The sequence below is a fragment of the Astatotilapia calliptera genome, chromosome 23, assembly GCF_964374335.1.
Source record: "Astatotilapia calliptera chromosome 23, fAstCal68.1, whole genome shotgun sequence".
In the NCBI taxonomy this organism is placed as follows: domain Eukaryota; kingdom Metazoa; phylum Chordata; class Actinopteri; order Cichliformes; family Cichlidae; genus Astatotilapia; species Astatotilapia calliptera.
In genome coordinates this window covers 2,878,464-2,885,861 of record NC_137443.1, presented here as the reverse complement: position 1 = coordinate 2,885,861, position 7,398 = coordinate 2,878,464, and positions in this window count along the sequence as shown.

The window sequence follows — 7,398 nt, the reverse complement described above, 5'->3', positions numbered from 1 at the left end:
TGCATTTATGTTTTTTTGTTCTTATATTTTAAAGTCTTTTATATTGTCTTGCTATCACCATTGTTATCATGATCATTTATCCACTTTTAGGAACCTGCAGTCAAAACGCTTCATCTTTTGGTGTATTTATTAAAGCATTGGATGATCAAAAATCAGCACATACATGGATCTCTTCTGTTCAGAAAACTACAGTGTGTCCGAAAGTCTCCTTCTATTTCAATCGCATCGCTATAAGTGCAGTGTTAATTTCTGCCGATAAGTTCCACTTTGTTCTTACTGTTTGCTACGGTCCTGCCGTATCACGAGTCCGAGGAGCACTAGGCATGTTTTTCTCCATGAGTGCGGGGGAATAGCGATCTCCAGACGTGTGCGTTCCTGTGCAAATGTGAGTCAAAATCCCTCCAGTTCTACGAGTCCATTCCCACTTATAGCACGGGCTGTACTTTGACGTTAATTACAGGGGGTTTATGCTAGGAGATTTATCGAGATTGATAGAGGCATGTGACTTACCACCGTAGCATTCGTTGCGGGTTGGATCTGTGCACCGCAGTTGGGTTATTTAGCCACTAGAGGGCACTGAAGACCATGTAATTGCTGACCTTTCCTAATTTGGGGGCATTAGGTCTTTTCTGTTGCCTGAGATATGCAGATATTCTTGTTTCCTGCCTGTTCAAATGGGATTGTGGGACTTTCTTATGTCAGAGCATTCAGCTGATTATTTGTGTTACAGTTCATTATATTGGCATGATGTTGGGAAGTGACGATTGTTGTTTACATGTGAAAATTGTTTCTCCTTGTTTCTTGTTATTCAGAACCACACGTCTGTCCACCCCTCCCACATTCGTTAAGTATGCCTACTGCTGTACTGTTGAGCTGCTGTTAACTTCCATTAAAGTATATCCGGACATCACTCTCTGTGCCCCACTCTCTGACCGGAGTTTAAGTCCTGAGGGAGCTATCATCCCAGCATCCCAGAAATAACTCTCTAACATACAGTCTGCAAGCAGTCAACTTCCAAAAGAGAGTAAACTATCTTAGCAGTTATAGAAAGATTTACATGAGAATGTGCATCTGTCTGATTGGTTGAAAGAATGACACAGGGAAAGAGCCGTGGTTAAGAATTGGCACTCCCTGATTTGTTCTCCTGATAGTCTTTCCACGTGGCAACAGTCATTGGCTTACAGTGAAAGATCTCACTTGACAGAGTGCCCCGTGTGAGAAAACACCTTACCTCAGTTGTTATCAGGGATGTTTTATTGTCATGCTGATATCAGCTTTAACCGACACAATAAATTCTCTCTTTCTTATTGCAGAGAACGCTGTTAACGCTGTTTGAGACGACCAGGCCCTCAGCTGCCACACCACTTCCACCCGCCCCCAGCACTGGCACACTAACACTCAGGGAGCACCAAGTGAGGTGTGTTCTAAGGTCAGTGAATCCCAGGAAGGCGGCAGGTCCTGATGGAATACATGGAAAGGTTCTCAGAGCATGTGCTGACGAACTGACCGGAGTCTTCACTAAAATCTTCAACCTGTCCTTGTCATCAAACACCGTCCCGCCCTGCATCAAAACCTCCACCATCATCCCCATCGCCAAGAAGACAGCTGTGGCCAGCCCAAACGACTACAGGCCTGTTGCACTTACGCCTGTAGTGATGAAGTGCTTTGAGAGGCTGGTCTGTCAGCACATCAGGGCCGGTCTGCCTCCCAGTCTGGACCCCCACCAATTTGCCTACAGGACAAATCGATCCACCGAGGACGCTATCACCATAGCGCTCCACACTGCGCTGAGTCACCTGGAGCACCGAGGAAGCTATGTGAGAATGCTCTTTCTGGACTTTAGCTCAGCATTCAATCATATCATCCCGGAGATCCTGGTCCAGAAACTGTCTCACCTGGGACTCTCCACCTCCATCTGCCTCTGGATCAAGGACTTCCTGACAAATAGACCACAGTCTGTCAGACTCGGCCCCCACCGGTCCAGCACCATCACACTCAGCACCGGGTCTCCACAAGGATGTGTTTTGAGTCCCCTCCTGTTTACGCTCTACACATCCGACTGCTCGTCTCCACGTCAGCGTCTCCACTTTCTGAGAGTGCTCAGGAGGAACAACCTGGAGGAGAGGCTGCTGGTGACATTTTACAGAGCCACCATAGAGAGCATCCTAACGTACGGCATAACAACATGGTATGCAGGGTGCTCAGCTGCGGACAGGAAAGTACTGCAGAGGGTCATTAACACAGCCCAGAAGATCACTGGCTGCTCTCTGCCCAGCCTGGAGGTCACTGCAAACTCTCGGTGGCAATATCATCAAGGACTACTCTCACCCCAGCAATCAACTGTTTGAACTATTACCGTCAGGCCGACAGTACAGGTCACATAAAACCAGGACAAACAGATTCAGGGATAGCTTCTTTCCCAGAGCTATCACCGTAGTAAATAAGCACAAAACAATTTAACCTGCTTAGCTATACCATACCGTCACTGCCATTATATTATGCTGCTATTCATACTGTCATTATATTAATGCTGCTATCCTGTATATATCATACTTACTATTGTTTGAGTACTTGCGATTGTTTTATTGTACTTTTTATATTTTACATTTATATTTATTATTGAATCTTGCACCAAGGGAGTGGCACTCCAATTTCGTTGTACTCTGTACAATGACAATAAAGGCTATTCTATTCTACAAAAAATATAGAAGTATAAAAGGACATCTTAACCATACATGAAAATATTTCTCCCTAACATCATCCATTTCATGTAATAAAGCATGAAAAGGCACTAAAAGCCTGAAAACTAGAAGCATGTCAATATTAGGCAAAGGGACAGTGCTAGTACAAGTTTGAAAATATTGAAAATATTGAAAATCTGCAAAAAACACACCTATATCTCTTTGCTCTAAGCTGTCTGTAACATTCGTTTTATGTATTTTACTAAAGTCAAGTCAGTTGTATTTGTACAGGCTAAAGTCATGTGTGTTTAAATTGCTTCACAGCTAATGTTTAAAAAATAAGCTCACTAGCATATAAAACAGAAAGTGTGTGTGTGTGTGTGTGTGTGTGTGTGTGTGTGTGTGTGTGTGTGTGTGTGTGTGTATTTTAGTTAATGAATGGCAATGAGCAATCTGTGTTGCAACATCTATGTCCTGAATGTGCAGCAACTTATAGATACTAATCTTCAGAAAAAAGGTTTTGAGGTCAAGGTAGCTGGTGCAACCCAGTTTATTTTTTAAATATAGTTAGCATACCATGATATTTACCCAACAGCATATGTTTCAAATTATTTTGGATGGAATTATATTATAAAAATGATAAATTACTCTTTCTGGACTTTAAAGTGGGCTAATTTCCTGTTAACTGCTCCTTCCTGATAGTTAACATGTTCCCTGACAGCACTCACTGAATTACTTTGAACTGAAATTATTGTAAAATAATAATAAGAAACCCCCAACTTATTTTCATTGATGGTGATATGAGTTAGTACATAGTACATTTGCTTTTGTGTCGTATGTCATTCATTATGTAAACTTTTGGGAAAATATTTTTTTAATTTCATCATAAATAAATAATGAAAATGTTGCATTCTGAGCAGAAGATGATACAAAACTGAGAAGGCTGACAGAAAGAGTTCTATTTGCCAGGCCTAATATGATGAACCACATCCCCTAAAATCAAGAGAGTCACAAGCTCAAACTGAGTAAAAACAACAGAGACAGAGAGGTCAGAGTCAGAAGCTGTATGAGAGCCCTGGTGGTGACATCCTTTACTATAAAAAAGCTCAGAAAATGATTGCACATATTAGCAGAAACTTCCAAACAGACATTCAATGGAGTATTAAGAACAGCCTCAATGGTTTTAAATAACACAAGTGGGTTATGACTGTTGGAAGAAATAATATTTGCAAAGTATTCCCTTTTTGCCTCTTTGGCAGTGTTCTAGTAGCAATTCCAGCAGTCTTAGAGTTTGAAATGATATCTAGAGCCACAGATTCCAAGATAGTTTGACAGCAAGAATAAGACCAGGAATTAAGGTCTTCTGTATCAGAGGAGACAAAGTCAGAAGGGCCACAGGGCTGATTAAAAGCAACAGAAAAATGCGTGGCAGTGGAGGGGTTAATAACCCGACAGTGCAGAGCGGCAGCGCGAGATTTAACTGCAGTATGTGTAAAAGCAACATTGAATAACACAGGCATATGATCTGAGAGCACAGAGTCACAGATCTCCAGGTTAGTGACAGGCAGACCACATGAAAGAACAAGGTCCAGTGTGTGTCCGTGCTCATGTGTAGGGCCAGGCACGGACTATACCAGGTTAAAAGAGTCAAAAGGCCCAAAAAGTCCTTTACCAGTGGTTTATCAGGACAACACACGTATATTAAAATTGCCAGCAATAAGAACATGATCATAGTTGGGCATAATCCCAGCTGGAAAAAATGGAAGTCGTTTATGAAGTTCTTGTTTTATTTCCATGCAATAGATGAGGCGCAGAAAACCGGGTTTGTGTGACTCACCTCAAGCGAGGTAAGTTCGAAGCTGGAGAATGAAGGCTTCAGAAAACACTGCTTACATTTGTCATCCTTTTTGTAAATAGCCGCTGTGCCTCCACCTCCGCCTGACGTCCGTGGCGAGTTAAAATAGCAGCAATCCACTGGTAGAAGTTCAGACAGAGCACTGGACTCGCCACCACTCAGCTACGTCTCAGTCACACACAGGAAATCCAGATAACGGGAACCAAAAAAGTCCAGAAGATCAAAAGTGTCGTTCAAAAGCGATCTGTCACTCACCAGGCCAATCCTGGCAGGAGCAGGAGCAGGAGCAGGAGCTGGAGCTGGAGCTGGAGCAGGAGCAGGAGCAGGAGCAGGAGCAGGAGCTGGAGCTGGAGCTGGAGCAGGAGCAGGAGCAGGAGGAGGAGCAGGAGCTGGAGCAGGAGCAGGAGCAGGAGCAGGAGCTGGAGCTGGAGCTGGAGCAGGAGCTGGAGCTGGAGCTGGAGCAGGAGCAGGAGCAGGAGCAGGAGCAGGAGCAGGAGCTGGAGCTGGAGCAGGAGCTGGAGCAGGAGGAGGAGCAGGAGCTGGAGCAGGAGCAGGAGCAGGAGCAGGAGCTGGAGCTGGAGCAGGAGCAGGAGCTGGAGCTGGAGCAGGAGCTGGAGCTGGAGCTGGAGCTGGAGCAGGAGCAGGAGCTGGAGCTGGAGCTGGAGCTGGAGCTGGAGCTGGAACTGGAGCAGGAGCAGGAGCTGGAGCAGGAGCTGGAGCAGGAGCTGGAGCTGGAGCTGGAGCAGGAGCAGGAGCTGGAGCAGGAGCAGGAGCTGGAGCTGGAGCTGGAGCAGGAGCTGGAGCAGGAGCAGGAGCAGGAGCTGGAGCTGGAGCTGGAGCAGGAGCAGGAGCAGGAGCAGGAGCAGGAGCAGGAGCTGGAGCAGGAGCTGGAGCTGGAACTGGAGCAGGAGCAGGACCTGGAGCTGGAGCTGGAGCAGGAGCAGGAGCTGGAGCTGGAGCAGGAGCAGGAGCAGGAGCAGGAGCTGGAGCACGGGCTTCAGCAAGTCGAGAAATCCGACGCAGCGGCCTCAGGTTTCACGGCGGAGGTCATCAAAGCCGACCACGACTAAGCAGATGTTGCCCCCCTGGTGTGACAGGTGCCTGGGAGGGGTGCGATCCTAGATCCTGCAGCTTATAACGGTATACTTTCATTCACGAGTTCACAACAGTCTTATTTCTTCTACTGTGTTACCTATTAGTCATTTTGAGGACTAGTAACCCACCTGTATATTGAAATAAAGAGGCACAGATCATGAACTTGTTTACGTTTCAACTGCAGGATTTATTCTGCAGATTTGCCTCCCAGGGGGGTTTACGCTCCTCCCGGCCGCTATGCGCCACCTAGTGGTATTTTTTAAGTAATGCCATGGAAGATGTAAAGTGTAATTAGAAAATACTGATTTAACACTGAACGATATAACAAAGACCTATGGAAGCCCGTTTCCGCCACTAAAAAAAAAAAAAAAGGATCCATAACTCAAAATTTTGAGTTATTTTCTTGAAATTTCAAGTTATTTTCTCGAAATTTCGAGTTATTATCTCGAAATTTCGACATATTAACTCAAAATTTTGAGAAAAGCAACTCGAAATTTCGAGTTAGCGCTGCCAATCAGTAATCTACGTGAATGACGTCATTTCCATGTTACCCGGAAACTGAAGCCCTCAGCTACAAATGCTACAGCTAAGCTACCGGTATTACATCCAGTCGTGAATGCACAGATTGCTGAGTGTTTTCAGCCTGGCTTCACAAATGATGTGTTATTAGCTGAATCACATGGTGTTACTATCAGCAAACATACTTTAATTTGTTGGGATCCGTTTTTGAGTGCGCGGTCCTGCGCCATATGCTTTCGGGTAACAAGAAAGCGACCTCATTCAGGTATATTTTTGATTGACAGAGCTAACTCGAAATTTTGAGAAAAGTAACTCGAAATTTCGAGTTATTTTCTCGAAATTTTGAGTTATTATCTCGAAATTTCGAGTTATGGATACTAGCTTTTTTTTTTTTTTTTAGTGGCGGAAACGGGCTTCCATAAAGACCAAATTATAACTGGGGGGTTCCCTTTTTTCCTTGTATGAAGACATAAACTGAACTAACATCCCCATAAGCCTTTTTATCTCTTAACTTTTTAACTATTAGTGTAATCCAGATTTACCAGCCACACATTTCAACTTAAACACAGATGTTAACCTTTTACACAGCAGACATCAACAGGATCCAGAAAATGCCGAGACACAAACGATCTTGGGAACAATCCATGCGCTGGTCAGAAAACAGCAGAAAAATTCCTTCGGGAAACCTTTAGCTTCAACAGCCAATATCATTAATGTAAATTGCAATACAAAGTTATGTGAACGTAGTTTCAAAAGGATTACATCCAAGGCTTTTATTCGTTGTGAAGTTATTAAAGTTTAAATCGTGTAACAGATACATATATAAAATAAAAAATATGAAATGTTGATTTGAAAACATTGAAAACATTAAATAACACCAGCTGCAGTAGTGGTGGTTTGTTGTTCAGGAGAACAGTTTCCAGTATGTTGGCTGATCAATTTTTTGCGTTTAAAAATAATCGTTACGCTGATTTAACGCTTTACAAGAAGTGTTTTTCATTATTATTTTGTATTCATATTTACATACACTTTTTATATTGTTTATTGTGTTGTTGGACAAGAAATCTTTTAAGTCAACAGTGATACAAATTTAATGGGATTTAGTTGCATTTAATTTGTAAGTGTAGCCGGATGGGCTACTCGCCTTTCTTTTTCTCTCTCTCCCTCGCTCGCTCTACTGCGCTTGCTCTCGGCTGCGCCACTAGGTTAATTGGGAACCCACCTGCATATTGATTGCAGGGTGGCGCC